Below are 6,992 nucleotides of genomic sequence, written 5' to 3'. Positions count from 1 at the left end.
AATGCTCAAAATGGACTGTTTCATGCAAAAGTTCGATGATTTTTATCATACTGTTGAAAACTCGGAAATTTGAAAAAAATCGTCAAATTTCACCATAAAACGTGAGAAAATCGAAAATTTCAAAAATCCAAAATTTAATTTTTGATCATTGTAAAACTCTGAAGATGCTCAAAGTCGACTATTTCAAGCAAAAATTTGAAGATTTCATCGATTGTCAAAACCGAAATTTGAAAATCGTCAATATCCCCCCCTCCCGCCCCCCCAAAAAAAAAAAAAAACGTGAAAAAAAATGAAAAATCTGAAACTCCAAAATTCTACTTTCTGAACATTGTGAATCTCGAAAGATGCTCAAAATGGACTTTTCATGCAAAAGTTCGATGATTTTATCATACTGTTGAAAACTCGGAAATTTGAAAAAATCGTCAAAATTCACCATAAAACGTGGAAAAATCGAAAAATTTCAAAAATCCAAAATTTTAATTTTGATCATTGTAAAACTCTGAAGATGCTCAAAGTCGACTATTTCAAGCAAAAAATTTTGAAGATTTCATCAGATTGTCAAAACTCACGGAAATTTGAAAAATTGGTCACAATTGCACCATCCCCCCCCCCCCCCCCCCCCAAAAAAAAAACGTGAAAAAAAATGAAAAATCTGGAAACTCCAAAATTCTACTTTCTGGACATTGCGAATCTCGAAAGATGCTCAAAATGGACTGTTTCATGCAAAAGTTCGATGATTTTATCATACTGTTGAAAACTCGGAAATTTGAAAAAATCGTCAAAAATTCACCATAAAACGTGGAAAAATCGAAAATTTCAAAAATCCAAAATTTTAATTTTTGATCATTGTAAAACTCTGAAGATGCTCAAAGTCGACTATTTCAAGCAAAAATTTGAAGATTTCATCAGATTGTCGAAAACTCGGAAATTTGAAAAAATCGTCAAAATTTCCCCCCCCCCCCCCCCCCCCTCCCAAAAAAAAAAAAAACGTGAGAAAAATGAAAAATCTGAAAACTCCAAAATTCTACTTTCTGAACATTGTAAATCTCGAAAGATGCTCAAAATGGACTCTTTCATGCAAAAGTGCGATACTTTATCATACTGTTGAAACTCGGAAATTTGAAAAAATCGTCAAATTTCACCATAAAACGTGGAAAAATCGAAAATTTCAAAAATCCAAAATTTAAATTTTTGATCATTGTAAAACTCTGAGATGCTCAAAGTCGACTATTTCAAGCAAAAATTGAAGATTTCATCAGATTGTCGAAAACTCGGAAATTTGAAAAAATCGTCAAAATTCCCCCCCCCCCCCCCCCCCACAAAAAAAAAAACGTGAAAAAATGAAAAATCTGGAAACTCCAAAATTCTACTTTCTGAACATTGTGAATCTCGAAAGATGCTCAAAATGGACTCTTTCAAGCAAAAGTTCGATGATTTTATCATACTGTTGAAAACTCGGAAATTTGAAAAAATCGTCAAATTTCACCAAAATAAAACGTGAAAACAATAAAAAATCTGTAAACTCCTAAATTATTATTTTTGAACATTGTGAAACTCGAATCACGTTCAAAATCGACTCTTTCGTGCAAAAATTGAAGATTTCATCAGATTGTCGAAAACTCGGAAATTGAAAAAATCGTCAAAATTTCACCATAAAACGTGGAAAAATCGAAAATTTCAAAATCCAAAATTTTAATTTTTGATCATTGTAAAACTCTGAAGATGCTCAAAGTCGACTATTTCAAGCAAAAACTTGAAGATTTCATAGGATTGTCGAAAACTCGGAAATTTGAAAAAATCGTCAAAATCCCCCCCCCCTCCCAAAAAAAAAAAACGTGAGAAAAATGAAAAATCTGAAAACTCCAAAATTCTACTTTCTGAACATTGTAAATCTCGAAAGATGCTCAAAATTGACTCTTTCATGCAAAAGTGCGATGATTTATCATTCTGTTGAAACTCGGAAATTTGAAAAAATCGTCAAATTTCAACCAAATAAAACGTGAAAAAATCGAAAATTGTAAAATCCAAAATTTTAATTTTTGACATTGTAAAACTCGAAGATCTCAAATCGACTTTTCAAGCAAAAATTGAAGATTTCATCAGATTGTCGAAAACTCGAAATTTGAAAAATCGTCAAATTCCCACCCCCAAAAAACGTGGAAAAATCAAAATCAAATCCAAATTTTATTTTGATCATTGTAAACTCGAAGATGCTCAAATGACTCATTTCATGCAAAAGTTTGAGATTTTATCATACTGTGAAAACTCGGAAATTTGAAAAAAATCGTCAAATTTCACCCCAAAAAAAACGTGAAAAAATAAAAATCTGAAACTCTAAATTATATTTTGAACATTGTGAACTCGAAGAGTTCAAAATGGACTCTTCATGCAAAAATTGATAGATTTCATCATATGTTGAAAATTCGGAAATTTGAAAAAATCGTCAAAATTTCACCATAAAACGTGGAAAAATCGAAAATTTCAAAATCCAAAATTTTAATTTTTGATCATTGTAAAACTCTGAAGATGCTCAAAGTATTTCAAAGCAAAATTTGAAGATTTTATCAGATTGTTCGAAAACTCGGAAATTTGAAAAAATCGTCAAATTCCCCCCCCCCCCCCCCCCCCCAAAAAAAAAAAAACGTGAAAAAAAATGAAAAATCTGGAAACTCCAAAATTCTACTTTCTGAACATTGTGAATCTCGAAAGATGCTCAAAATGGACTCTTCATGCAAAAGTTCGATGATTTTAATCATACTGTTGAAAACTGGGAAATTTGAAAAAATCGTCAAATTTCACCCAAATAAAACGTGAAAAAAATCAAAAATCTGTAAAGTCCTAATTATTATTTTTGAACATTGTGAAACTCGAATGACGTTCAAAATCGAATCTTTCATGCAAAAAAAATGAAGATTTCATCAGATTGTCGAAAATTCGGAATTTGAAAAAATCGTCAAAATTTCACCATAAAACGTGGAAAAATCGAAAATTTCAAAAATCCAAAATTTTAATTTTTGATCATTGTAAAACTCTGAAGATGCTCAAAGTCGACTATTTCAAGCAAAAATTTGAAGATTTCATCAGATTGTCGAATACTCGGAAATTTGAAAAAATCGTCAAAATTCCCCCCCCCCCCCCCCCAAAAAAAAAAACGTGAAAAAAATGAAAAATCTGGAAACTCCAAAATTCTACTTTCTGAACATTGTGAACTCGAAAGAGCTCAAAATGGACTCTTCATGCAAAAATTCGATGATTTTATCAGACTGTTGAAAACTTCGGAAATTTGAAAAAATCGTCAAATTTCACACCAAAAAACGTGAAAAAAATCAAAAATCAAAAATCCTAAATTTTATTTTTGACATTGTAAACTCTGACGTTCAAATCGACTTTCAGCAAAAATTGAAGATTTCATCAGATTGTGAAATCGGAATTTGAAAAATCGTCAAATTTCACCAAAAAACGTGGAAAAATCGAAAATTTAAAATCCAAAATTTAATTTTGATCATTGTAAACTCGAGATGCTCAAAATCGACTCTTCAGCAAAATTGAAGATTTCATCAATTGTCGAAAACTCGGAAATTTGAAAAAATCGTCAAAATTTCACCCCAAAATAAAACGTGAAAAATCAAAAATCTGAAATCCAAAATTTCATTTTGAACATTGTGAAACTCGAAACGTTCAAAATCGATCTTTCATGCAAAAATGAAGATTTTCATCAATGTCGAAAATTCGAAATTTGAAAAAATCGTCAAAATTTCACCATAAAACGTGAAAAATCGAAAATTCAAAATCCAAAATTTTAATTTTGAATCATTGTAAAATCCTGAAGATGCTCAAAGTCGACTATTTCAAGCAAAAATTTGAAGAATTTCATCAATTGTCGAAAACTCGGAAATTTGAAAAAATCGTCAAAATTTCCACCCAAAAAAACGTGAAAAAAATAAAAATCTGAAATCCAAATTTTTTTGAACATTGTGAAACTCGAATGAGTCAAAATGGACTCTTCATGCAAAAATGATGATTTTATCAATGTCGAAAATCGGAAATTTGAAAAAATCGTCAAATTTCACCCAAATAAAACGTGAAAAAAATCAAAATCTGTAAATCCAAAATTTTATTTTTGAACATTGTAAACTCGAAGACTTCAAAATGGACTCTTTCATGCAAAAATATGAAGATTTCATCAGATTGTTGAAAATTCGGAAATTTGAAAAAATCGTCAAATTTCACCATAAAAACGTGAAAAATCGAAAATTAAAATCCAAAATTTTAATTTTTGACATTGTAAAACTCTGAAGATGCTCAAAGTCGACTTTTCAGCAAAATTGAAGTTTTCATCAATTGTCGAAAACTCGGAAATTTGAAAAAATCGTCAAAATTTCACCCCATAAAACGTGAAAAAATGAAAATCTGAAACTCCAAAATTTAATTTTTGAACATTGTGAAACTCGAAAGATGCTCAAATGACTATTCAAGCAAAATTGATGATTTATCAACTGTGAAAACTCGGAATTTGAAAAAATCGTCAAATTCCCCAAATAAAACGTGAAAAAAATAAAAATCTGAAACTCCTAAATTTATTTTTGAACATTGTGAAACTCGAAAGTTCAAAATGACTCTTTCATGCAAAATTGAAGATTTATCAGATGTTGAAAATTCGGAAATTTGAAAAAATCGTCAAAATTTCACCATAAAACGTGAAAAATCGAAAATTTCAAAATCCAAAATTTAATTTTTGATCATTGTAAACTCTGAAGAGCTCAAATCGACTATTTCAAGCAAAAATTTGAAGATTTCATCAGATTGTCGAAAATCGAAAATTTGAAAAAATCGCCAAAATTCCCCCCCCCCCCCCAAAAAAAACGTGAAAAAATGAAAATCTGGAAATCCAAAATTTACTTTCTGAACATTGTGAATCTCGAAAGATGCTCAAATGACTCTTTCAGCAAAAGTTATGATTTATCAACTGTTGAAACTCGGAATTTGAAAAAATCGTCAAATTTCACCCAAATAAAACGTGAAAAAAATCAAAAATCTGTAAAGTCCTAAATTATTATTTTTGAACATTGTGAAACTCGAATGACGTTCAAAATCGACTCTTTCATGCAAAAATATGAAGATTTCATCAGATTGTCGAAAATTCGGAATTTGAAAAATCGTCAAAATTTCACCATAAAACGAGGAAAAATTGAAAATTTCAAAAATCAAATTTACATTTTGATCATTGTAAAACTCTGGGAATGACTCAAATCGAACTTTCAATGCAAAAAATTTGAAGATTTCATCAGATTGTCGAAAACTCGGAAATTTGAAAAAATCGTCAAAATTTCCACCAAAAAAAAAACGTGAAAAATAAAATCTAAATCCAAAATTTTAATTTTTGACATTGTGAAACTCGAAGATGCTCAAATGACTCTTCATGCAAAAATTGATGATTACATCAATTGTGAAAATCGGAAATTGAAAAAATCGTCAAATTTCACCCAAATAAAACGTGAAAAAAATCAAAAATCTGTAAAGTCCTAAATATTATTTTTGAACATTGTGAAACTCGAATGACGTTCAAAATCGACTCTTTCATGCAAAAATATGAAGATTCATCAGATTGTCGAAAATTCGGAAATTTGAAAAAATCTCAAATTTCACCAAAAAACGTGGAAAAATCGAAAATTTCAAAAAGAAACTCCAAATTCTACTTTGAACATTGAAATGAAAGATGCTCAAAGGCTCTTCAATGCAAAATATGAAGATTTATCATTGGAAAACTCGGAAATTGAAAAATCGTCAAATTTCACCCAACACTGACAAAAAAAAAAAAGTTGAATAATTTAGACTGAAACTCGGAATATCAAAACTCGAAAATTATCCAATAAAACTGTGAAAAATCAAATTGTAAATCTAAATTATCTGAAACTGTAAACATCAAATCATTAGTGACTCTTTCATGCAAATAAAGATGTCGATTTTGAAAATTGAATTTATAGATGTGAAAACTCAGAAATTTGAAAAAATCGATCAAAATCCCATCTATTAAATTAAAAACTGAAAATAAATCAATTTTCAAAGAAAAATCGAAATTCATTATTTTGAAATCTGAAATCGAAAAATCGTCAAAATCCCCCTCTTTCAGCAAAATCCGAGATTATCAATGTGAATCGGATTTGAAAAAAACGAAATATCATCAAATAAAAATCTGGAAAAAAATAAAATTTCTGAACATTAATCTCAAAGATGCTAATTGATCTCATGTAAAATCGAATGTTCAAAATCGACTTTTGAAAACGAATTGAAAATTCAAATGTCCAAAACTCGGAAAATTAAAAAAATCTAAATCCCTAAATTCCCATCTCTGACCATCAAACTAAAAATACGTAAAATCGATCTTATGAAAAAATATGAAATTCATCAAATTTCAAATCTGAAATTTGAAAAATCGTCAAAATCTCAATCGACCTTAAATGAAAATCGATAATTTAAATCAAACTGTTGAAAATCTTGAATATTTAAAAAACTCGAAATTTCAACCAATTAAAAGAAAAAATTCAAAATTGTACAATCTAAATATTTTTAAATTTGAAAAACGTCAATGACTTCAAATCGACTCTTCATAAAAAAATGAAGATATCAATCAAATTTGAAATTCGGAAATTTAAAAATTCGACATATAATCCAAAAACGTGGAATCTTTCATGACAAACAAAATCCATAAATTTATCTTTTGAAAATTGAAAACTTGAAAATCGTCATTCACATAAAAGTGACATTCAAGCAAAATTTAAAATCTTCATCAGTTGTCGAAAACTCGAAATTGAAAAAATCGTCAAAATCCCCCCCCCCCCCCCCCCCCTAAAAAAAAAACGTGAATAAAAATGAAAAATCTGGAAACTCCAAAATTCTACTTACTGAACATTGTGAATCTCGAAAGATGCTCAAAATGGACTCTTTCATGCAAAAGTTCGATGATTTTATCATACTGTTGAAAACTCGGAAAT

The sequence above is a fragment of the Berghia stephanieae genome, chromosome 14 (genome assembly GCF_034508935.2).
Source record: "Berghia stephanieae isolate SIO BIC M18660-M18661 chromosome 14, UCSD_Bste_1.3, whole genome shotgun sequence".
In the NCBI taxonomy this organism is placed as follows: Eukaryota; Metazoa; Mollusca; class Gastropoda; order Nudibranchia; family Aeolidiidae; genus Berghia; species Berghia stephanieae.
The sequence above is the reverse complement of the archived record's forward strand: the minus strand, read 5'-3'. Positions refer to the sequence as shown.